The sequence below is a fragment of the Rutidosis leptorrhynchoides genome, chromosome 10, assembly GCF_046630445.1.
Source record: "Rutidosis leptorrhynchoides isolate AG116_Rl617_1_P2 chromosome 10, CSIRO_AGI_Rlap_v1, whole genome shotgun sequence".
Lineage (NCBI taxonomy): Eukaryota > Viridiplantae > Streptophyta > Magnoliopsida > Asterales > Asteraceae > Rutidosis > Rutidosis leptorrhynchoides.
In genome coordinates this window covers 168,846,523-168,874,032 of record NC_092342.1, presented here as the reverse complement: position 1 = coordinate 168,874,032, position 27,510 = coordinate 168,846,523, and the positions used below count along the sequence as shown (strand labels likewise).

The 27,510-nt window shown below is 34.9% G+C and overlaps 1 long non-coding RNA gene across 3 annotated transcripts; it reads left to right on the top strand.

Moving 5' to 3' along the window:
* Nucleotides 1-2,156: 2,156 nt before the first annotated feature.
* LOC139872619 (uncharacterized) lies at nt 2,157-5,842 on the top strand. 3 transcript variants are annotated; one of them, XR_011767114.1, is made up of 5 exons: nt 2,157-2,448; nt 2,688-2,779; nt 2,949-3,839; nt 4,200-4,277; nt 4,478-5,842. It is a non-coding gene; the product is annotated as an uncharacterized lncRNA (long non-coding RNA). The 3 variants fall into 3 exon arrangements; XR_011767115.1 differs by lacking the exon at nt 4,478-5,842 and having other exon boundaries at nt 2,158-2,448; nt 2,949-3,026; nt 3,148-3,839; nt 4,200-4,416; XR_011767113.1 differs by lacking the exon at nt 4,478-5,842 and having other exon boundaries at nt 2,158-2,448; nt 4,200-4,416.
* Nucleotides 5,843-27,510: the final 21,668 nt, after the last annotated feature.

Here is a 27,510-nt window from a genome sequence, read left to right as displayed (position 1 = left end):
ATGTCACTCCATAATAAAGGGTGAAGTGTCGAGGTGTTAAGACGCCACCCGAGGGTGAAGTATCGAGGTGTTAAGATGCTACCCGGGGGTTAGTGATACGAGGTGCTAAGTACACTAATGGATGTTGTGAACTCCGATGGCCTTTCGCGGGCGCCATTCCCTTGTACGATTGGTTAACCATGGTTATTGTGTTGTAAGCGAGAGCTTATTATATCGTTCGAGTTACATATATAATTATGCGATTGTTATGCTAGCTTGTGGTATTGGAGGTTGGTAGCCTCGTATTGATGATAAGCAAATTGTGTTGCTAGCATGTATTCGGTATGTGTAATGAGTGTTTGCAAATAGATATATTATATATGTATGTGTATAATTATTGCATTCACTAAGCGTTAGCTTACCCTCTCGTTGTTTATCTTTTTATAGGCTCCGGCGTGGACAAGGGTAAGGGCATTCGGTTGGATTAGAGATCCCGCTTTATTTGTTAGGGGACGCTTTTGGATTTGTAGCTTTTGAAAGTTGGTCTAACGTTTTGGATAGTTTAGTCCCAAACCATGCTCGAAGTGTCGTTTGGATTATAAACTATCATTTGTAGTGGATCGAACTTGTATTAAACTTAATTAATGGCCTTCGTGCCTTGTAAACATTTAAATTGTGGTACGTTTTAAATGGAACTTGTGGAATGGTTTACATATTTAATTGGCGCGTAAATGTGTATTAATAAATAAAATAAAAAATTTACCGTATGGAATACGGGTTGGGTTGTTTCATCTTAATGACTTCTTTAGGGGTAACCATCACACGTTTCAGTAGTGCATCTTCCAATGCCTTAAGCTCTCACACATAAGAATCACAAACATCAAATTCAGAGAGCATGTATAACCTAGGGAAAAAAAAAGGAAAATAGTACAGGCAACAAATAAAATCCACTTATCAGTAGCAACAAACATTTGAAAACATTGTAAATATATTTCCCTTTTTGTTTGGCTTTTTCTCCTTGGCAACATATCAAAACACGAAAGTTAGGACAAAGTAACTAAACTTTGCCATCCGATATACACATATAGTACATGAATGGACAAACCTGTAAAATGGCATCGAACGCTATCACAAACCAGATAACCTGGAAAACAAAAAGTATGATTTAGAGTTAATATGATTAGGGTTGGTTATCAGATAACAAAATTAACAAAATGAAACATAACAGGAAAAAATCAGTTAGGAATAATACCTGTTTCACAATGATTTTGGTGCCTGGTAGTTGATTTCCTCTGATGAAGTGAACGAATTCGGAATAATTAAGAAAAAAAAATGCCTCTGATATTAACCGCTTAACTTCGTTGTGTTGTCATGTGAAACGATTATAGACATCTGGTATGCGTATTGTAAACGAATTCAAGATTAGAAGCAACGAATTTGATACGAATTGGGGAGGGATTATTCGTCGATGATGGTTCAACAGATGATAGTTCATATAGCGATTTACTGAAAGATTTACAATTAGGAACCCAAAATAAAAACCATAATTAAAATTATGAAGCGGTTCATCGTAGAGACGTAGACACTTAAAAGGGTGAATCGATGGGGAATATATATAAATGAGAGGAAAATAAAAAGGAAACTGTAAAGGGGAAGGCTAATAACATCCTAATAACTTCCGTTTAGTATAAGGGTATAATATAATAGTCAAGATACATTAATCTTAACATGAGAGAGATCAATACAAGACAAATCCTAGCCATTAGATCAAATATTTTAAGGGAGGAGATTTAATTTGAAAGGAACTTTTTGAGAGTATTAACTAATTATAGCTTTGTTTTTTGATATATAGAAGAGAGGAAGAGAGGATATCTAATAAAAGTCAATCCTCACCCTTAAAATAGTTAGTTATTGATTGATCCAATGACTACAATTCATCTGATGATGTCAGATTACTATATCTGATGTTAGATTAATGTGTCTTTCCCAATTAACCCTTCAACACCATTTACAAACATCGTTTACGTATTTTCTTAAACCAAAAACATATCTGTAACTTCCCAATTCTAACTTCTCATTTGTGAATCACCACTTGTAATCCCATTCATATCATCAACAATTTTTATCTGTATTTCACCCTAATGGTTTCGCAAAAAAAAATATATATATATATATACCTTTTTACAGATTAATCAAACCTATTATTGTTTCGGTTCAAACAAATCAGGGTTTCGAGTTTTTTTTTTTTTTTTTTTGGCTTCAAACAATCGCATCAAGATCTCAGATTTTTCGGAATCATACACAACGGTTGGTGTATCGCATCTTCTACTTAAAAATTTTATTGTTTTTGTTCCAGGGTTCATAGTGAGCGCCGATTGATGATCAATGAATAACAAATTTTGTTCTAATTCTACTTAATCGTTGTTGTTTAGTTCACTTCCAAATTCAGTTAATCGGAGTTTACAGAAGGTACTATCCTAACCCAGCATCTTAATCGAAAGGCAGTATTAGTCATTGTTGTATATTTTCCCTTAATATCTTTATTATGAACTAATATGTTATGTTATTAATTAGTGTGATTAATTGTGAATTTACTCAATCTTACGATCAATATCATTCTGTTGTTAGATTGTGTCTATGAAACGCTAAATGTAACTTTATAGACTGTAGTTATTGCGTGATTTTCACCATTAAATCCCATTTTGCAGGGAAACAAGAACATGGCACAAATTTATTAGCCCTTCAACAGAAATCCCATGTGTTTTCATGAGTTTTTTTGCGTATGGAAGAAGAGTTGAAGGTAATTATTCGTTAATTTCAATTAAGTAAATCTCATTAATTTATTATGGTGGTTAAGAATCATAAGCTATCTTCTGTATAGTTAAATAACATATAATCATGCTTTTCAAAGAAAACAACATATAAGTTATATCATCAGTAATTTGTTGAATGTTTCTGTGTTCATACAGTGGAGGTGTAAGTGATGAACCCCAACAGTTTGATGAAATGCCTCAATGAAATGAAGTTTCATATAGTGGCTTTGCTATGTATGTGGTATTGTGTGTTTTCATTGACTTTCTTATGATTGTGTATACATTAAATTATTGCTCTATGCTCTATTTTTTAATGCTGTTAATATAGGTTCTTATATCTAATTTTGTATTTAAGGTATGCACTTGATGATAATATGTAAAGGGGCTCAAGATGTGCTAATGCATAAACGATTATTGCATCTAGCGCATGATCCTGCTAATAGACCTGCCTTTGATGTTCGACTTGTACAGATAATTAGCTCTATTACACCTTGATCCTTTGCAAAATTATTAACGTAACCGTCTCTCGTAAGTTGTTCATCAAGAAATTGAATGAACTCAAATTTGATAGAAACCCTCGCTTGACCCTTGAACTTGCGAATTGGGGGAATCAGGTATGATTCATAAATTATTGATACTGTTCGTCCAATTAGGGTTCGTAAATTCCTTCTTCCACAGAAAATTTGGGGTTTTAGTTATTTTTTTTTCATTTATATTAAGGTTTTCTTTGCGTGATGGTATTCAGGGTTTACTAAAGATTTTATAGAACTATGGAACTGATCGAATTGAGTTTATTACTGATTAAGTTGTTAAGGAGTTTGTACATCTGTAATAAATCATTACTTCATTAGGTGTCGATTTTTTGTTTTGCGAATCCAATACACTTAATTTATATAGACGGAAGATATGATTTACTATTATTTTGTTGAATTTGCTGTTGTGTTGGTGATTATAGGTTAATTGATAATGGTATAGGCAGCTTTGAATTGGAAGCTTATAGGGTTCATTGCTGACAAGAAATGACCCCCGTTTGATGCTTCGACCTGTGTAAGAGTTTGTTTCTCTGAACCTATACAAATTGGAACAGTTTGTTGATTGTATATTGTGTTTCTTTTATTCATTTATATACATATAATATTGTTTCTATAGATTAAGTTGACTAAAAACATGACTTCTTAGAATATGAACAAATTATAAGACACTGAATTTGTAATTTAATTTTGAAGAAAAGAAGTTGTAGATAGCGGTAGAATGTTTGAGACCACTTAATCTAACCTTTTTAACACATCAACCACATGAATTTTTTAAAATATAAGAAATGGAGACTTTTGGAAGAACTTACTTCATTTTGATTATATGTATCGTGTTGTGTTTATGATCTACATCTGCTAATTTATGTGCTTTCAGAAATCAGGATTTTCGACAGACGTTCAAAGAATTAAATAATAAGACGCTGAGCTGAAAGCGGCTAAAGAAGATCTAAAAGTTAGTTAATTTGTACCTCAAAAGCAGTTCCTTTTCTTTTAGTTTCACTTTGGTAGTTGCTAACAAGGCTGACACACTACATTATCAATAGATTTCTATTTATATTATCATTGTCTTTATTGTATTGTATATTTTTATATTTAGTAGTACTTATTCTAATGTGTTTTATCATACTGTCCTGAAAAACTTGTGAACTGCAGAATGGTGAAGTGTGCAGGGCTGCTGTGAACTCTCAATGTGGTTATACAAGGGATCAAGGTGCTATTTAAACATAGATTATATAAGTTGTGATTATGAGTATGGGTTGGAATGGGTGGATAAGTGTTTTTGTTGATATAGCTGGTTTAACCCGAGAGGTTTGACTAATCGATGTCAAAATGTGTTTTTTCTTTATATCATGGTTTTGAATGCTCATAATGTGGTGGTAAATTGGAATGGGTCGAAAATTTTGTAGGTTTGGTAATTAAATTAACTAATAATGTTTGAGAGATCTTTATTAAATTAGTCGTGATATAACCTATTGCTAATGACTTGAATTAGTAAAACTAAGTAAACAAAGCCAAAATGTATATTTGAAAATTTGTATGGATTATGTTATATCGCAAATGAGTCAAATTTAAAATACCTAGCTTATGGTATTGAGTAAAATGTGTTGGATGGGTTAATGGGGTTGATATTTGTTAAAAATGTAGTTTAATGCATAATTTTACAACGTACGTTTTCTCATTTCAGAGGAGGTATTCTTTTTAATGCTCTGAATGTTGCTTTTTATTTGTTGAGACCTAATATCATCGATATTAGTTTGAACTCTAGATAGTGGCACCACAACTATCTTGTCTAATTGCTTTATTAGCTTATTACAACTAGATTTTTAAGTGTGGAGTGGAGCAGTTCATGGTTGCTATTAGTTAAGTTGGACTACATGGTAAGTGTTAAATAAGGTAAAATATTAAATTTTGAGAAAGTAGACATTGTGTTAATGAAGAAAGCGTGTCATTTGTGAATTGAAATGCAAAATCCACAATAATCTTTTGGAGCTTCTAATATTTCACTTTGCTCCTATGATCTCAGGTAACTAAGTCTTGTGTTTGATGATAGATGTAGTTAGATGTGCTCATTACCTATGAGATTACCTATCTTTTTATTATAATATATTCAGTATTGAGTACAACGAATTTTATATTATTATAGTAGTTGATAAGTTTAACGGTCCCACAATTAAATTAACTATTGATGCTCACTAATCTAAAGCCTCGAAAAGCATAGTCTTGCACACCAATATTGCATCAGAATCACCATTGAGATGTTTTAAAACTTATAAAGTGATGTGTATGTGTACAAGGTCATGAGAATCAAGGTGGTGGAGCAACTCAACGAGCTTAAGCCATTGCAGTTAACTTAACTGTTCACATGTTACCTAATTTAGAAAAGAACTAGTGTTCGAACCCTCGCTTCGCGGCGGGGGTTCGGTTTTCAATGTATTTTATTGCGTTTAGTTTGTAAAAATTTTTTGTGGCTAACGATGATGTTGTTTAAGCGCAACTCGAGTCGAACTAAAATGTATAACCCGTGAAAGATTTAAATGTTATTTAAAATTAACAATATATGTGCATCTCCGCGTTTCGCTATAGAGTTGTCGACTTTTAAAAATTTAACGGATAATTAACGTGTATGAAAAGTACCCCAAATATTTAGCGTTTTTTAAAAAGCGTCCGTTTTGCGTATAGCTAGTGATATTGTGTTCCTAAAAATATTTCGAGTTTAACGATGGTGGCGGAAAAATTTAACTCGTTGCGAGTGCGAAGATATGGTCCGTTGAATATTTGGGTGGAGTTTGTTTAAGATTTTTTATGAGAATGGTTAATTGACACTTTACCCCCTGTTTGGGGGGTGGATTTGATTTTTTGGATAAAGTGTGGAGGAGTTTGTGGTTGAATTTGGGAGGAAAAAAAAAAACAAAATGTCGAAAATACTCCTGAGCACTATTCATTTCCCCTATGTCTTTTAGAATGTAGGTATAATAGCGTTTCATTACATTACAGAAACTGATCGAACAAATGTGTTTGTTGTTTATGTAGGTTATTGTAGGCAGTGTTGCAAAAAACGACCGAGACGACAGTCACAATAGATTTACTTGTGTACCGTCGCAACGGATCTAAAACGGGTAAAAAAGGGTCAACGGTCAACAACGGTAAAAAACGGTCAAAAACCTTTAAAAAATGTCCGAGACGGGGTCCAGACGGATTTTGACCAATGTTGACTTTTAATATATATTTTAAACGTAAACTTTATTTCAAATTAAAGGCATATATTTTAAACTAAGCATAGATATTTGTGTAACGACCCGGATTTTTCCAATCGTTTTATACTTATGAGATTAATATTTACATAAATTAAACCATACCAACATGATAAGCAATCCAAATTGTTGAGACTTATGTTTTTGAAAAGAGTTTTACACAACGTTTGACCGTCCAATTTAACCGATGATATCACGAACTATACAACATACGATAATTATACGTTTGTGTATATATATGTATTTATATATATTTAATATGATCTAAGGATGATTTAACATCTCATTGTGTACTAATGACAATGAGTTATAAGTATATTTTGAAACTACTAACTTAAGTTTTCAAAACGATAACTATACGTAACATTCTTTGATATATATACTTATAACCTATAATGCTTATACATGTATCGTATATATAATGTATTTAATCACTTTTTAAGGATTTAAATATATAAAACAATATAAGTATATTCACAAAAGATAGCTATATTTGAATTCTCATTCTGTTTCCTCAAGATTTCTATACGTATATCTAGGGTATATGTACCCGTATCATACCCAACTTCTATATGTATTTACTATTGGTATATACACATCAAATCAACATCCTAATCAACATTATTACTGCTCTAGATATGAGGTAACTAGAATTTGTCAAGTAGCATGAATTATTAGTAAGAAAACAAAATTAGGAATCCTTTTCTTTCTTTATAAACTAAAAACGTTTTTATGAATGAACACCATTTCTTCACTCGATTTTCTCATACCTACACCCTCATTTCTCTCTCAAAATACTCCTAACTTCATACTTGATTATCTCTAAGCATTTTCCCCATCATTTAGCTTCAATTACAAGCCTTAAACACCATAAGAAAACTCTTTCAAGAACATATCAAAATAACCACCCATTTGAAGAAGTTTACTTCCAACCTTTTGATCTAACTCCACCACTCTTTGATTCCAAGATTATTTCTTATCTTTTGCAGTAACTTTGTCCAAGTAACTTGAGGTAGTAACCTTGTTCATAATCTTATTCAATTCATATTTATATAGCTATCTTATTTTGTGGTATAAAATTTTAACAACAAGAACATAGTTTGAATGATTTCAAACTTGTTCGCAAACTAAATAGATCCTTCTAACTTTACTTTTAAAACACTTCAAGACCTGTAATATATCATAATGATATGCTAACCTAACAAGATATAACTTGGTTTTACAAAGAACATCTTAAAAACTGAATCTACGTCTCAGAGTGCAACCGGGGGCTGTTTTGGGTTGGATAATTAAAAACCATCTTGAACTTTGAATTGGAAGTTCATGTTCTGGAAAAATGATATTTCTTATGAATATGTTAACACATAAAAATTTCACGGTTTAACTCAAAGTGTAAGTATTTTTAGAAAAATGATCATTAAATGTTGTTTTTATAATGGAAAATGATCACTTTCATAAGTTTCACCAAAGTTTGACCTATAACCTATGATTTCGAATACAAACTAAGGTATTTTCAGTTCATATTCTTAAAATTTGACTCGATCCAAGGAAGTGGCAAGTTGAACCAACAAAAACGAAGTTGTAATGAAGAAACTACGACTAAAACAAGATTGGGTATCCGAAGCTAGTTTAGCTACGAAAATATTTGGAGAAAAAGTAAATTAATCATATCTTTTCTAATTCATATGATATTTTATATATAATTACTTATGATTTAATTTTATATATTTCAGGACCACCCGTAATCAACACGAGAAGATTAATCATAAGACCTCATGATTGTACGCAACACGTCATTTGACAACACGGTACTTTATGTACGCAACACGTCATTTGACAACATGGTACCATGGGTCGAGATTAATTCTGATCAATACGAATACGATGGGGTCTTTATTTATTTTCTTTAAGCAACTAATTGTGGACCACTAACATCGGACTGCTAACTACGGACTAAGAAAATATTAAAAGTATTAAAAGTATATATATATATATATATATATATATATATATATATATATATATATATATATATATATATATATATATATATATATATATATATATATATATATGTAACGATTACTTAAAAAGAAAATATGTTGATATATTATATATATGGTTAGGTTCGTGATATCTATCGGAGACCAAGTCGAATTAAATACCTTCAAGGCAAAAGTGAGTTTCATTTGCTCCCTTTTTAATTGCTTTTGCAATATATATTTTTGGGCTGAGAATACATGCGCTGCTTTTATAAATGTTTACAAAATAGACACAAGTACTTAAAAATATATTCTACGTTGAGTTGTACCACTGGCATATTTCCCTGTAGCTTGGTAACTACTATTTACATGGGTATTGTAAACGCGAATCCTGTTGATAGATCTATCGGGCCTGACAACCCCAACCGGACTGGACAACCAGTATTCAACGGTTGCACAGTACTTCGTTTTGGTGACTACACTTGGTACGGTGTAGTGAGATTTCATAATAAAGGGAATATGCGACGTTGATTAAATGTTAAGTATGGTTACCAAGTGCTCAACCACTTAGAATGCTTTACATACACTTGCGAGTGTATTATGTTTATGATTATGAAATCTTGTGGTCTATTAACATATTGAAATGATTGTTATGATAAACCTATGAACTCACCAACCTTTTGGTTGACACTTTAAAGCATGTTTATTCTCAGGTACGAATTAAGTCTTCCGCTGTGCATTTTCTCAATATAAGGACATTACTTGGAGCCGATCATCGCAATGGGACCAAATGTTGATGACTTCGTCCAGGTGGATTAGGACGGGTCCTTTCAGTTGGTATCAGAGCGGTGGTCGTAGCGAACCAGGTCTTGCATTAGTGTGTCTAACTAGTAGTTGTTAGGATGCATTAATGAGTCTGGACTTCGACCGTGTCTACATGTCAAAAGTTTTGCTTATCATTTCTAGTCGAAAATCATCTGCTTATCATCCTTAGGAAATTACCTACTTATCATTCATAAGTCTAGACACGTTTTACTGCATTTACTGCATTGATAGTGTATAGACGAATTCTTATCTTAGCATATCTGTTATTGCGAACTTTGACTGATATCTTTTCAAAGATTCTCCGTAATTTACGGGATTTTGGTATTATATATACATATGTAAATTATGTATTGAAGAGTACCAAATCTAACTCCTATAATCTATTCCATACCAAAAATTCATTTTCCCCATTATACAAGATGGATTCCGCATCTAGTTCGAATTCTTCAGATTCCGACAGTTATGCCGATATGGATTTCCATTCGGGCTCCGAAAGCAGCGTCACCGGAATGGATCAACCAATTTCCCATCATCTATTCTGGATGAATTGGGGATGGGTTCGTAATATACTAAATCACTGGAGACAAGAAGAAGGTGATCCATTTCATCCACCAAATTGCCCTCTTGGCGATGAACCTGAAGCACTTACCGGCTAACCTATTCGAAACACCATTTTCTCTCTCATTTCTAGAGTATCTCGTCACGATTATATACTATCCCATATTACAAACCTTGTTCATTCGCTAACTCCAACCGCCAATCATCCCGGTGTACTAGCAGAAGTTAACGAACTTCGCGCTCACGTGACGGCTTTGGAGAACATGGTGCGAAGGTTGCAAACACCAGCAGCAGCACCAGCAGCATAATCAGCACCACCATCAATAACATCAATAATACCATCATCACCACTAACAAACAACATCCGCATCACACGTTTCGACATCATAATATGTCCCACAAACATCAACATCATACGCACCATAGATACCAAGAAGTACCAACAACAACAAACGATGAAGTATTGATTCATAACTTCATCGGAGAAACATTCTATGGTGATTATGTAATCTCTAAAGACATAGAGATTACCTATTTCTGCCTTAACCATAAATCAGATGAGTGGACATAAATGATAAAAGGAAGAGTAGAAACCCTGACAAGAATGATGCGTAAGGTACAAGCTAGACTTGTTTTACCAACAGCATCAGCAGTACCCTTAGCCTCACCAACACAGTCAGTGCTGTCAACATCGTTAGAATCGTCAGTAACTTTAACATCACAATCTCCACCAGTTCAAGAATCACCGTGGACATCATCAATAACGCGTATATTGCATCAACGAGTTATGAAGTATTAACTCATTCTTCTGAAGAATTTATATAAATATTTTATATATATGAATTCGGAAACCAAAATAAATCTTTTCGTACTAAGCTATTAAGTATGAATTGAAAAAGGGTAGATACTACTCGTTTAAATTCATATTACAAATATGCAATGATGTACGTCCTTCGTCAGTAACTTAATCATCGTTAACTACAATCCCTGTTTCAATTCAATGAATTTCGTTTTATAATAAACCAAGTGTATTATTCAATAATATGTTTGATTTTACACTTTCATCTTCAATGTACTCGAAGCTTACTGGGAAACAACATTCATATCTTGCGAAGTTAGCAAGAGTTCAATGAGTATCAGCATGATTCACTAAGAAAATATATATAAGAATAAATAATGAAGTATTGATCCATAACTTCATTAATATTCTGTGAAGAATATGTGGTTCCTAATCGTTTTAGAGATTACTTATTCTAGCTCAAACCGAAAATCAAATGAGTCTAATATTTTATTGACTTATTAAATTCATGATTACATCTGAAGAAGATATATATGTACATATATTTTCATAAAGATTGTAATAAAATTCTCTGGTACAAAACATTACTTGTGAATTTTTTTTTAACGGGTTGGTAATACCCGAGAGATATATAAATTCACAATTAATATGATTATATTCTTCGATTCTGATTCAACAATCATCAACTATACTCACTAAGATTATATAAAAACTCAACGTTGGTCAACATCTGTCTAGAGCGTTGCAACGCTCCAAGGTCCCGACTGTCTCGACGTCGTCTCACATCTTTTACAACCTTTTGTATCACACCCCCAGTTAGGGCCTGGGCGAAATGTGACTTAATATCAAATAAACTAACATATTATAATATACGAGAACAATACTACATGATAAAATCAAACTTTATTGAGTACGCAGCGGAATAAATGAAATGTCGTTACAATGACGGAAATAGAAACATAGTAAATGTTCAAATGCAATAGTAATAAATGCGATATCTCTTGATCCTATGTCCAAGTAGCATCACATACGCAGTAAATAAGAAAACTTGAATCAATCAGCACCTGAGACAAAACATGCTAAAGTGTCAACCAAAAGGTTGAGTGAAGTTCATAGGTTTAACAAATAAGTTTGACCGTTGTTTTAGACTGTAGCGACCCGACCAAATCATGTTTGACGGCGCCGTCTACTTAGGTCCCGTTACGTGGTCATAAGTCTTTAAGACAAAGTTTGACCAAAATATGTCGCCTTCATTTCAAAATAAAGATTGTTCCCAAAGTTTACAAGAATTGTTCAACCAATAGTTAAGTTACAACGTTATAATACGAATGAAATCTAGGCGACACGGTTTAAAGTAAAGTCAAAAGACGCTCCATGAAATGCACATATACTCGACATCCAATGCAAGTATCAAATAATGAGCAGAAGCATGTATCATGTATCGTTCAAGGACCTGAGAAAAACATAGAAATCTGTCAACGAAAACGTTGGTGAAATCATAGGTTTAAGTAAGTAAGTACAAGTGAACCACAAGATTTGCATCAATGAAATAATTGTAATACATTCCAAAAGTTTGTTTCACGAGCACCCAATTATCAAAGCTTAACATTCCTTCCATTGTATACCCCATCACTTAGTGCTAGAACAAACACTGTTTCTCGAAAATATATTTCATTCGTAAACGGTAGCGAACCGTTTAAATGAGGGTTTGTCAAACCCATATGGATCCATACAACATAAGTTCTCGCTTACACCCGGCAAGTGTAACTAATGATAATCGAATTGAGGATTTTGTTCTAAACTCGTATGTAGAATGTTTGTTTTCCCGTCCTTGTGTTCACTTAGTTCAAAAGAATCGTTTATGTTTTCTCATCCCAATATAAGTTCAAAAAGAGTAAAAGTGGGACTATGATCTCACCTTGAGTGCACGAGTAGTAAAGTACTTCAACAAGTAAACGTGTGCAAAGAACAATGCTAGTCTTGACCTAAACAATAGGTTTGTATCAATAACGGTAAACACGATAGGTCAAAGATGTTCAATTAGTCCTATGGCTCGTTAAGACTCGATCATAATAGCATGTGAATCAAATTGTCATGTTTCATGCAAGGTACAAGTATAAAAACATGTTAGAACGATTGCACAAATATTTGGTTAAGTTTGATTAAAAGTCAAACTTTGGTCGGTCAAAGTCAACGAAAGTCAACACGTTCGGGTCGGGTTCCGAACTATTTTTCTGAGGTTTTTAATCATATATGAACATGTTAGAACAAGTTTCATGTGAATCGGAGGTCCGTAGTATGCCAAACATTTTTCGTAATTTGGACATGGTGGTCAGAACCTGACCACCTTATATGTCGCGCCGCGACATGAAATGGCCGCGCCGCGGCAAAGGCCGGGTGCTGGTACCTGGCCAGTCCCAAATGTTCAAGTCTCAATCCAAAACCTTTTTGTGCATAAAACACAAACCGCTAACACTTAGGACTCGCACCTTATATCGTTGGAAAGCTCTTTTGACGTAGAATGCAACTAAACACAATTCATCAATCAATCTACCTATTACAACAACCAAAACCGCATCTAATGCTTAACATTAACCGCATACAAGTTCATAAACGAAATTCAATGATTCGGGCAACCAATTTACATGAATGATATGCCGTTTCGAAGGTAATCAAGCATACAATCCAACTAAACACTTACCAATAATAATCCATGGCATTCAATGCATCAAAAGTTCATTTCAAGTTCATCAAACCCTAACCCAAATTCACCAAAATCAATAATCAAGTTCATGAAGTTTTCTAAGGCAACCTACACATCAAATTGAAGCTAGTGATGCTAGTAACACAATTAAAGCATCAACTTTTAACATCTAACAACATATGATCATCCAAAATTCAAGAACAACACACCAAAATTCAAGTTCATGCTAGTTACACTAAAACAACGAGATCGAGCATATAAATCATATATTCATGTTAGACTTGAGCCATAGACACTAATTAACACTTTTATAAGTTAAAAACATCAAGAACACAAAATCTAGTGATTTTAGAAAGTTACCCAAACGAGATGAAGTTGGTACCAAAATGAAGAGGATGAAGAGAGGATCACGAATATGTAGTTTATTTTGTTGTAAGCCTCCTAGATCGAATTTAGATGATGATTGAATGAATTTGGTAAATGGGTGTGTGTTCTTGCTAGAGAGAAAGAGAGAGATGGAGATGATAATGAATGGATGAAAGGGGTTGACCCTTTGACCTAGTCAAGGGTTTGATCCCTTGTCAAGTTTAGTCCCTCAACTTTCGTTCGGGTGCGGGAATTACCTAAACGAGATAATTTAAAACGCGTATCAACGGGAGATGTTATAAACATATAACGGACTTTATATTAGTATAACGGAAAAGTAAATGGAAAAAGGCGGGATGTTACATTACCTACTCCTTAAAAGAAATTTCGTCCCGAAATTTAAGTAGGCGTAGTAGTCGTTGTTTCTTCCTCGAGATCTTGCGTTTCTGAATTCACGAATAGATGAGGATACTTCCTTTGCATTTGATCTTGTCTTTCCCAAGTAAACTCGGGTCCCCTTTTGGCGTTCCAACGGACTTTAACAATCGGGATTCGGCTTTGTTTCAATGTCTTGACGGAGGTGTCCACAATTTCAACCGGTTCCTCCACAAAATGAAGTTTGTCATCCATAGTAAGTTCTTCGAGAGGGATGACGATATCGGGTTCGGCAAGACACTTTTTCAAGTTAGATACATGGAAGGTAGGATGAACGGAGTTCAATTGAGGCGGAAGATCTAAACGATAAGCAACGGTTCCAATACGCTCCAAGATTTCGAAAGGACCAATATACCGCGGATTTAGTTTCCCGCGTTTCCCAAAACGGATTACACCCTTCCAAGGTGCGACTTTTAACATTACTCGGTCACCGACTTGGAATTCAAGATCGTTGCGTCGTTTATCGGTATAGCTCTTTTGACGACTTCGGGCCGTCCTAAGCCTATCTCGGATTTGAACGATTTTCTCGGTGGTTTCGTGAATGAGTTCGGGTCCGGTGATTTGCACGTCGCCTACCTCGGCCCAACAAAGAGGTGAACGACATTTGCGGCCATATAGCGCTTCAAAAGGTGCGGCTTTAATACTCGCGTGATAACTATTGTTGTAAGAGAACTCGGCGAGAGGTAAGTGCTTGTCCCAAGCTTTTCCGAAATCAACCACGCAAGCTCGTAATATGTCCTCTAAGGTTTGAATTGTACGTTCGCTTTGTCCATCGGTTTGAGGATGATATGCGGTGCTCATGTCTAAACGCGTTCCCAACGCTTCTTGCAATGTACGCCAAAATCTAGAAACGAAACGGCCATCTCGGTCGGAGATAATCGATAAAGGTACACCGTGTCGGGCTACGATCTCCTTAATGTAAAGTTGTGCAAGTTTCTCCATTTTGTCCGTTTCTTTCATGGCAAGGAAGTGTGCGGATTTGGTGAGACGGTCAACAATAACCCAAATGGTATCATAACCGCCCGTCGTTTTTGGTAGTTTGGTGATAAAATCCATCGTTATCCTTTCCCACTTCCATTGCGGGATCTCGGGTTGTTGAAGTAGTCCGGACGGTCTTTGGTGTTCGGCTTTGACTTTGGAACATGTCAAACACTTGGAAACATAAGTAGCTACGTCCCTTTTGATGTTTGGCCACCAATATAGTTGTTTAAGGTCGTGGTACATCTTATTGGCACCGGGGTGAATCGAGTATCGTGACTTATGGGCTTCATCTAAAATAAGGCTTCGTAGATCCCCATAACTAGGCACCCAAATTCTTCCGGCGAAATATCGGAGTCCGGTTTCTTTAACTTCGAATCGAGAGGTGAGGACGTTCAAGTGTTCGAGAGAGATGTTTTCATCCTTGAGAGCCTCATCTTGGGCTACCCGAATTTGGCTATTAAGGTTTGTGTGAATGGTGATGTTTAAAGCTCGGACACGGAGAGGCACCGCTCTTTCTTTTCGACTTAAGGCATCGGCTACTACGTTTGCCTTCCCGGGATGGTAACGAAGCTCGCAATCGTAATCGTTCAAAGTTTCAATCCACCGTCGTTGTCTCATGTTTAGTTGCTTTTGATCGAAAATGTGTTGGAGACTTTTGTGGTCGGTAAAGATAGTACTCTTGGTTCCATAAAGATAGTGTCTCCACATTTTAAGTGCAAAGATGACGGCTCCGAGTTCGAGATCATGTGTCGTATAGTTTCGTTCATGAATTTTGAGTTGTCGAGAAGCATAAGCAATGACTTTCGTTCGTTGCATCAATACACACCCAAAACCATGTTTCGAGGCGTCGCAATATACAACAAAGTCATCATTGCCTTCGGGAAGTGACAAGATAGGAGCGGTGGTTAGCTTCGTTTTCAAGATTTGGAATGCGGATTCATGTTCGGTCGCCCAAATGAATTTCTTTCCCTTGTGAGTCAATGCGGTTAGAGGACGAGCAACCAAAGAAAAATCCTTGATGAATCTACGGTAGTATCCGGCGAGACCCAAGAATTGACGAATGTGAGTAGGAGTAGTAGGAGTCTCCCATTTACTAATGGCTTCGATCTTCGTGGGATCGACTTTAATACCTTGATCACTTACAACATGACCAAGAAATTGAACTTCCTTCAACCAAAATTCACACTTGGAGAATTTGGCATAAAGTCGTTCTTGTCTCAAGAGTTCAAGCACAAGTCGGAGATGTTGTTCGTGCTCTTCTTCATTTTTAGAATAAATCAATATGTCATCGATGAACACAATAACGAATTTATCGAGATACGGTTTGCACACGCGGTTCATAAGATCCATGAACACCGCCGGTGCGTTAGTGAGACCAAATGGCATGACAAGGAATTCATAACTACCATAACGAGTTCGGAAAGCGGTTTTGGAGACATCTTCCCCCTTAACCCTCAATTGATGATAACCCGAGCGGAGATCGATTTTCGAATATACACAAGACCCTTGTAGTTGATCAAAGAGGTCATCGATGCGAGGAAGAGGATATCGGTTCTTAACCGTCAATTTATTTAGTTCACGATAATCAATGCACATTCGTAGGGATCCGTCTTTCTTTTTAACAAACAAAATCGGAGCGCCCCAAGGTGAATGGCTAGGTTGGATAAAACCACGATCAAGTAGTTCTTGGATTTGACTTTGCAATTCTTGCATTTCAGATGGAGCGAGTCTATATGGTGCACGTGCTACGGGTGCGGCTCCCGGAATAAGATCGATTTGGAATTCAACCGGTCGATGAGGTGGAAGACCCGGCAATTCGTCGGGAAATACATCGGAAAAGTCACTAACAATTGGCACATCATCGATATGCTTCTCATCGGACTCGACTTTCTTAACGTGGGCAAGGATCGCAAAACAACCCTTACGGAGCAGTTTTCTAACTTTAAGGCACGAAACGAGGTTGAGTCTGGTGCAACTCTTATCGCCATAGACAATCAAAGGTTCACCATTCTCGATAGGAATTCGGATTGCGTTAAGATCACAAAGAATGTGAGATTTCGTTTTGACTAACCAATTCATACCGATTATTACATCAAAGCTTCCTAGTTCCATGGGTATCAAGTCAATTTCAAATTCCTTACCCAAAATGTTTAACGTACACCCCCGGTAATATGTGTCGGCACTTAATAGTTTCCCGTTAGCCACTTCAATGGTATAAGGGGTATCTAATGGAAGAGGTGGAGTGCTAAAAGAATGAGTCAAAGTCTTGGATACAAAGCATTTATCGGCACCTGAATCGAATAAGCAAGAGACATAAGAATTGTTGAGAAGAAACGTACCCGTGACTAGTTCAGTGTCATCCCGGGCTTCCTCGGTGTTGATGTTGAAAGCTCGGCCGCGCGTATTGGGGTTATCTTTCTTCTTTGGGCATGCATTTCTATAATGACCCGTTTGGCCACATTCGTAACAAGTGCCCGTCTTTGGTGCATTGGGCCACTTTCGAGCAACGGGAGTGGCACTTTTACAATCGTTGGCCTTATGACCAACTCCTTGGCACCGGTGGCAAATTAACTTGCCACATTCACCAAAGTGATGTTTGTTGCATTTGTTGCAAAGAGGCAGGTTCCCGGCATAACCCCTCTTGCCGTCGGAAGTGAAAGATTTCTTGGCAAAGTTGTTGTTGCTTGATTGGGAGGGTTCCCACTTTCTTTTGTTGCCGCCCGATTTATCCTCGGCCTTAGGTGCCGGAACTACGATTTCGTCAACCGTTTCAATTAGTTGGCGAGCCATGTTCATAGCGGCTTGATGAGTAGTGGGTTTGGATGACATCACCCCTTGTTTGATGCTTTTTGGAAGACCGAGCATGTAGAGCTCAATCCTTTGAGATTCGGGGTTAACAAGATTAGGACACATCAAGGATAGTTCGGCGAAGCGTTGATTATAAGCTTTAAGATCGTTTCCGACCGCTTTCAAAGCTCTTAGTTCTTCCTCAAGCTTTCGGGTTTCTTCGCGCGAAAAATATTCAACAATCATCTTTTCCTTTAGATCGGCCCAAGAGAGGGCATGAGCTTCATCGGTACCCACCGATTGTACATAAGTATTCCACCATGTAAGAGCGACACCGGCGAAGGTGTGAGTGGAGTATTTGACCTTGTCTTGGTCCCGACAACCGCTTATGCTAAAGACGGCTTCCGTTTGCTCAAACCATCGGGTGAGCACGACCGGTCCCCCGGTTCCATCAAAAGTGTGAGGTTTGCACCCCATGAAAGCTTTATAAGAGCATCCCTCGTTTGAGTTTCCGGCTCCATTGTTGTTGTTGTTGTTGTTGTTGTGGTTGTGGTTGTTATTGTTGTTATTATTATTGTTGTTGGATGAGTGACCGGCCATGGCCGCATCTACGGCGGTAGCTATCATCCGTTCGAGAGCTTGTTCGGGAGTTTCATTGCGGCGTACACGACGAGGAGCCATTGTTCCTTCAAGACACAAGAATATCATTGATTAGTATTCTCAATAATACTAACCGTGATATAGAATAAAGATAAAGAGAAGTTTTTCCTCGACTCGCCTTAAATTCTTTATGCCATAATGTCGGAACGTTCATATGAGTCACCGTAATATAATCCCGGAAATTATATTACTCTGATTCATATGTGCATTCGACATCATTTCATATAGTCAAGGTGGCGCGTCAATCAAATTAAACAACGTGAGATTAAGATGAACTAAGAGTAGATATGAGTAGAAGCGTTCGAGTATAAATGCACAAGTAGTCAAGTAATTCCTACTTCAAGTCTATATGCCGGTTGTAGTCTAGACTCACCAATGTACCCTATGACTCGGGGTTGACACTAATGAACTCTAAATCCCTACAACCAACGCTCTGATACCATCTGTAGCGACCCGACCAAATCATGTTTGACGGCGCCGTCTACTTAGGTCCCGTTACGTGGTCATAAGTCTTTAAGACAAAGTTTGACCAAAATATGTCGCCTTCATTTCAAAATAAAGATTGTTCCCAAAGTTTACAAGAATTGTTCAACCAATAGTTAAGTTACAACGTTATAATACGAATGAAATCTAGGCGACACGGTTTAAAGTAAAGTCAAAAGACGCTCCATGAAATGCACATATACTCGACATCCAATGCAAGTATCAAATAATGAGCGGAAGCATGTATCATGTATCGTTCAAGGACCTGAGAAAAACATAGAAATCTGTCAACGAAAACGTTGGTGAAATCATAGGTTTAAGTAAGTAAGTACAAGTGAACCACAAGATTTGCATCAATGAAATAATTGTAATACATTCCAAAAGTTTGTTTCACGAGCACCCAATTATCAAAGCTTAACATTCCTTCCATTGTATACCCCATCACTTAGTGCTAGAACAAACACTGTTTCTCGAAAATATATTTCATTCGTAAACGGTAGCGAACCGTTTGAATGAGGGTTTGTCAAACCCATATGGATCCATACAACATAAGTTCTCGCTTACACCCGGCAAGTGTAACTAATGATAATCGAATTGAGGATTTTGTTCTAAACTCGTATGTAGAATGTTTGTTTTCCCGTCCTTGTGTTCACTTAGTTCAAAAGAATCGTTTATGTTTTCTCATCCCAATATAAGTTCAAAAAGAGTAAAAGTGGGACTATGATCTCACCTTGAGTGCACGAGTAGTAAAGTACTTCAACAAGTAAACGTGTGCAAAGAACAATGCTAGTCTTGACCTAAACAATAGGTTTGTATCAATAACGGTAAACACGATAGGTCAAAGATGTTCAATTAGTCCTATGGCTCGTTAAGACTCGATCATAATAGCATGTGAATCAAATTGTCATGTTTCATGCAAGGTACAAGTATAAAAACATGTTAGAACGATTGCACAAATATTTGGTTAAGTTTGATTAAAAGTCAAACTTTGGTCGGTCAAAGTCAACGAAAGTCAACACGTTCGGGTCGGGTTCCGAACTATTTTTCTGAGGTTTTTAATCATATATGAACATGTTAGAACAAGTTTCATGTGAATCGGAGGTCCGTAGTATGCCAAACATTTTTCGTAATTTGGACATGGTGGTCAGAACCTGACCACCTTATATGTCGCGCCGCGACATGAAATGGCCGCGCCGCGGCAAAGGCCGGGTGCTGGTACCTGGCCAGTCCCAAATGTTCAAGTCTCAATCCAAAACCTTTTTGTGCATAAAACACAAACCGCTAACACTTAGGACTCGCACCTTATATCGTTGGAAAGCTCTTTTGACGTAGAATGCAACTAAACACAATTCATCAATCAATCTACCTATTACAACAACCAAAACCGCATCTAATGCTTAACATTAACCGCATACAAGTTCATAAACGAAATTCAATGATTCGGGCAACCAATTTACATGAATGATATGCCGTTTCGAAGGTAATCAAGCATACAATCCAACTAAACACTTACCAATAATAATCCATGGCATTCAATGCATCAAAAGTTCATTTCAAGTTCATCAAACCCTAACCCAAATTCACCAAAATCAATAATCAAGTTCATGAAGTTTTCTAAGGCAACCTACACATCAAATTGAAGCTAGTGATGCTAGTAACACAATTAAAGCATCAACTTTTAACATCTAACAACATATGATCATCCAAAATTCAAGAACAACACACCAAAATTCAAGTTCATGCTAGTTACACTAAAACAACGAGATCGAGCATATAAATCATATATTCATGTTAGACTTGAGCCATAGACACTAATTAACACTTTTATAAGTTAAAAACATCAAGAACACAAAATCTAGTGATTTTAGAAAGTTACCCAAACGAGATGAAGTTGGTACCAAAATGAAGAGGATGAAGAGAGGATCACGAATATGTAGTTTATTTTGTTGTAAGCCTCCTAGATCGAATTTAGATGATGATTGAATGAATTTGGTAAATGGGTGTGTGTTCTTGCTAGAGAGAAAGAGAGAGATGGAGATGATAATGAATGGATGAAAGGGGTTGACCCTTTGACCTAGTCAAGGGTTTGATCCCTTGTCAAGTTTAGTCCCTCAACTTTCGTTCGGGTGCGGGAATTACCTAAACGAGATAATTTAAAACGCGTATCAACGGGAGATGTTATAAACATATAACGGACTTTATATTAGTATAACGGAAAAGTAAATGGAAAAAGGCGGGATGTTACATAGACCACAAGATTTAGTTTGTAAAGTTGATCTCGCGGGATCAAAAAGTTATGCCAATGCATGATATTTAGACTAAACGTTCAAGTTTGCCCCAAAGACAAGTTGTAGTTTATACTTGTCGGTTTAATTTCATTATTAAGTAATACAATGACTTGGGCAAATGTATCGGGGACGTTACTCCCGATAGGCCTACCCCCAATAATTAAGCATGCATTCAACGAGCAATTAAAAATATCACTGTAGGGACTTAGTCGGACATAGCCGGGTATATCATAGTTTTAACAGTTGGCACTTGTGTCTAAATTGTAAATAATAAAAGTAGCATGTGTCTCACTCCAATAAAACTAAATAAGTTTGCTAGCAATAAAGAGTGGGGCTATGAATTCACCTTTGTAAGTAGAGAGATGAGCTAGTTATTCCTCAGAATAGAAAGTTGGATGAATGAGCTGAAAAGTCAACCTATTGACATTTAAGAGTAGTAAGTGTTTTGCCCAAGTTTAAGTTTAAGTATGTAAGTGTTTAAGTATAGTTTGTTTTACTAAGTTTCCATTTTTAGTAAGTTTCTACTTTTAGAAAGTTTCCATTTTTAGAAAGTTTCTATTTTTAGAAAGTTTCTATTTTTAGTAAGTTTCCAATTTTAGTAAGTTTATAATTAGAAAGTTTATATATTAAAAGTGTTTCCATTTTAAGATACTTTCCATATTAGATATACTTCCAATCACCCATTTCCCTTCGAATGGTCATTTCAGGTCCAGGGGCTTGAGCTATAGGATCCTTTAAATCGGAAAATCCAAACCCTTCCGCCTAGAGTTTCGTAGAAACCATTCGTCAAGAAAGTTCGAAGATCTATATATATCTAATATAAATCCCAAAATGTTTTTAATGCGTTATAATATAGGTAGTATAGTATATGTGTTAATAATAGTATAAGTGTAAGTGTTAAATAATAGTATATGTAATATTAGGGTTTCATTAATTAATTAGGTTTAATTAATTAGAGTAGTAATTAATGATTAGGGTTTAGTAATTAATAACTAGGGTTTAATTAATGTCCAGGGTTTAATAATTAATTAGAGTTTTAATAAATTAGGGTTAGGTTTAGGGTTTTAATTAAAGTAGTATAGTTTAGGTGTAATTAGGGTTTAGTATATATATATATATGTATATATATATATATATGTATATATATATATATATATATATATATATATATATATATATATATATATATATATATATATGTATGTAACTCGTGTATATGTGTGTGTATATGTATATATATAAAATAGTTTTTTACATGTATATATATATGTATCGATATGTATATGTATATATATAAGTTTATTTTGTTTCCTTAATTAACACAAACAAATCTCCTAATTATTATCTAGAGTTTTGAAGATCAAACTTTCCTTTTCCCTTTTTTTTTTCTAGGCAACATACATACATATTAATATATATATATATATATATATATATATATATGTATATGTATATATATATATATATATATATATATATATATATATATATATATATATATATATATATTTCATGTATAGATCTAGGTGTGTTTATGTATATGTTTATGAATAAGTTTATAACATGAACATGAATTAAACAAAACTCAAAGCTTATGTAAATAAGTTAGGGTTTATGTTATACCTTTGAAGATTCGAAGACGACTAACAAAGAAAAGATGAACACGATGAAGATTGAAGATCAAAGCCTTTGAAGATTCGAAGAACACCTTGAAGATTCTTGAAGAACACGAAGAATGCGAAGAACACTTGAAGATCACTTGGAAAACCCTTGAAGGTGGTGGTGGATTTCGATGATGGTGGTGGTGATATTTTCGGCTTTGGCCGAAAATTAGAGAGTGGGAGAGAGATTTTTGGGAGAGAGATTTGATTGTGATTTGGTACAAAGAAAATGTTTAGGTTAGGCCTCTATTTATAGGAGTGTTAGGAAATTTCTAGAATTAGGGTTAGGGTTAGATTTACTTAGGGAACAAGTTAGCTTGAAGAGGAGGTTAGGGTTGCTTGGTTTGGCCAAAAATTTGGAGGGCAAAAGGGTAATTTTACCCCCTCCAAATCGGCTATGGTTTAAGGGGATTAGGGTTTAACTTTTTCACTTAAGTCCTTGTACTTTATATTAGCTTAAATGGTTCCTTATTTATCCAAGTTTAATTATTTTAAGTACACAAGTTTTAAAGTTATTTATTTGTTCACAAAAGTTTATTAACTCATTATTTTTATCTTTTTATTAACTTGTTAATTATTACATAAAGTTAATTAATATAATTCTTAACAATCGTTAATTAAAGTGTAATTGTTAAGTTTAATTATATCGTTGGGCATTTAATAAGGAAAAGTATAGAATGGAAAAATGAGGGTCGTTATAGTACCTCTCCATTATTGAAAACTTCGTTCTGAAGTTTTTAGGTAGATTCCTCGTTTGCATCAGCAGTTGAGAAGAGATGGGGATATTTTCGTATCATGTGGTCTTTGCGTTCCCAGGTATATTCGGGGCCTCTACGCGAATTCCAACGGACTTTAACGATAGGTATATTGCTTTTACGCGTTTGTTTGACCTCTCCTTCCATGATTTCTATAGGTTCTTCAACGAAGTGCATTTGTTCATCAATGCGGACATCATTCAAAGGAATAACAAGTGTGTCATCGACAAGACACCGTTTAAGATTTGAGACATGAAACACATCATGTACTTGACTGAGTTCAGTTGGTAGTTCTAATCGGTATGCCACGGGACCTACTCTTTGAGTAACTGTGAATGGTCCAACATATCGTGGACTGAGTTACTTCGTTTACCGAAGCGGACAACACCTTTCCAAGTTGATACTTTCAACATGACTTTATCTCCAACTTGGTATTCGATGTCTTTTCATTTTCTATCGGCATAGCTCTTTTGTCGGCTACGAGCAGTTTCCAAACGTTGCTTAATTTGAACGATCTTTTCGGTAGTTTCGTGAATGATTTCAGGACCAGTTAAATGTCTGTCCTCGAGTTCATCCCAACACAAAGGGGATCTACATTTTCGTCCACATAAAGCTTCAAAAGGTGCAACTTTAATGCTGGAGTGATAACTGTTGTTGTAAGAAAATTCAACCAAAGGTAGATGTCTATCCCAACCTTTGCCGAAATCGATTGCACAAGCACATAGCATATCTTCCATGGTTTGAATAGTTCGTTCACTTTGACCATCGGTTTGTGGATGATAGGATGTACTCATGTCGAGTTGAGTTCCAAGAGCAGATTGTAAAGTTTTCCAAAATCTGGAAACGAATCGACTGTCGCGATCAGAAATAATCGAGATAGGAACACCATGACGTGAGACAATTTCTTTAATATAAAGCTGTGATAATCTCTCCATCTTGTCGGTTTCCTTGATTGGTATGAAATGCGCAGATTTAGTAAGACGATCAGCTACGAACCAAATAGTATCATTACCGTTCGAAGTCTTAGGTAACTTAGTAACGAAGTCCATAGTAATGCACTCCCACTTCCACTGCGGAATATCGGGTTGTGTCAACAGACCAGAAGGCTTTTGATGTTCGGCCTTGACTTTCAAACAAGTGAGACATTTTCTAACATAAGTAGCAATGTCGGCTTTCATGTTAGGCCACCAGTAGAATTCCTTCACATCATGATACATCTTACTGGAACCGGGATGAATAGAATACCTAGTCTTATGTGCTTCATCGAGACTAGTTCACGGAGATTACCGAAACGAGGGACCCAAATTCTGTTGCTGTCACGACCCGAAAAATTTCGACTAATTTTAAACCAAACTCTCGATACGATATTGTATTTTGACACGATAAGCAAAGTCTGTAATGTTGAATCTCAAAAATTTTGAACTATTTTCATGTTATCATTTGACCCTTGACAATTCTCGACGACTCACGATATGATTACTTGTAAATATGTATGCATATATTTAAAATGAAATATTATATATCGTACTTGTTAGAATTAATTATGTAAACTAATAATAATATATAAAAGTTATTATATATCTATATATATATAAATGAAGTATATTAAATATATTTATGTGGTTTCGAATTTATTTAGTAAACGACAAGGACACTCAGTTATCATCTCATCGGTATTAAACGAGTTAAAAATGAACTTAAGTGATTTTAGAATAAACGATGATCCGAAAATAGGTTGTATCAATTTTAGCTTTATTAAAAACATATTAAGAATCTATTTTGTTAATTTTAAAAATATTAAATTTTTAGTTGACATCGAGCTCGAATGACAGGTCAATTTTTATGAACGATATTAAACAAGTTTAAGACTCGAACTTATGAGAAGTTGGAATTAAATATTGATCTATAATTAAGTTATGTAAAGTTTAGAGTTATTAAAAAAAAAAAATTTACTTTGATGAATTCAATTTTAGTACTCCGTACACATTATTTGGTACAGAAAATAAATAAATACTGAACCTTTTTAATCAGGTTTCAAACAGTTAATGAGTGAAATAATTAAAAATATTTAATATAAAAATTTGGGATTTTTAGGAACACCTTTATATTTTAACTGTTTAGCAACGAGCACGATATAGCACTGTGAGAGAAAAGCGTCGGTAGAATGAATCCAAATACCCCGTTGCATACTGTTTTCATGTGAATTATGATTACTGTGCATGTTTTGTTTTCTTTCCTTTTCCCCACCCCACTTTCTTGAAATATATAGTAGTAATACATACATGTACATAACAAGAAACACGCACGCACACAAACTCAGATTTATTTTCATAATTTCTACTTCTATTTTAGTATCAAACCATCATCCTTTATGTTCAAGACCACCACTGTCTCCATCATCATCACATTTATTTCGGTTTGCTAATGTTGCTACTTATGTTTCTTTATTTGTTCACTACAAAGTCACGACCACCATTAAATTTCTATCATATTCAATGCAAACCATGTGTAAAAGATTGAACTTGTAGTGACCCGAACTTTTCCATGTTTATATATATTAATTGAGATTGATATTTACATGATTAAATGTTTCCAACATGTTAAGCAATCAAACTTGTTAAGACTTGATTAATTGAAATATGTTTCATATAGACAATTGACCACCCAAGTTGACCGGTGATTCACGAACGTTAAAACTTGTAAAAACTATACGATGACATATATATGGTTATATATATAGTTAAAATGTTTTTATTATAAGTATGTATCTCATTAGGTATTTTAACAATGAGTTATATACATAAAAATGAGACTATTAATTTAAGAAACTCGAAAACGATATATATAACGATTATCGTTATAACAACGTCTTACTAGGTACATATGAATCATATTAAGATATTGATACACTTGGTTAATTATGTTAAATGATAAGTAAATATATTATTAAGTGTATTAACAATGAAATACATATGTAAAAATAAGACTACTAACTTAATGATTTCGAAACGAGACATATATGTAACGATTATCGTTGTAACGACATTTAACTGTATATACATCATACTGAGATATATTATATATCATAATATCATGATAATATAACAATTTAATATCTCATTTGTTATAATAAATAATGGGTTAACAACATTCAACAAGATCGTTAACCTAAAGGTTTCAAAACAATATTTACATGTAACGACTAACGATGACTTAACGACTCAGTTAAAATGTATATACATGTAGTGTTTTAATATGTATTCATACACTTTTGAAAGACTTCAAGACACTTATCAAAATACTTCTACTTAACAAAAATGCTTACAATTACATCCTCGTTCAGTTTCATCAACAATTCTACTCGTATACACCCGTATTCGTACTCGTACAATACACAGCTTTTAGATGTATGTACTATTGGTATATACACTCCAATGATCAGCTCTTAGCAGCCCATGTGAGTCACCTAACACATGTGGGAACCATCATTTGGCAACTAGCATGAAATATCTCATAAAATTACAAAAATATGAGTAATCATTCATGACTTATTTACATGAAAACAAAATTACATATCCTTTATATCTAATCCATACACCAACGACCAAAAACACCTACAAACACTTTCATTCTTCAATTTTCTTCATCTA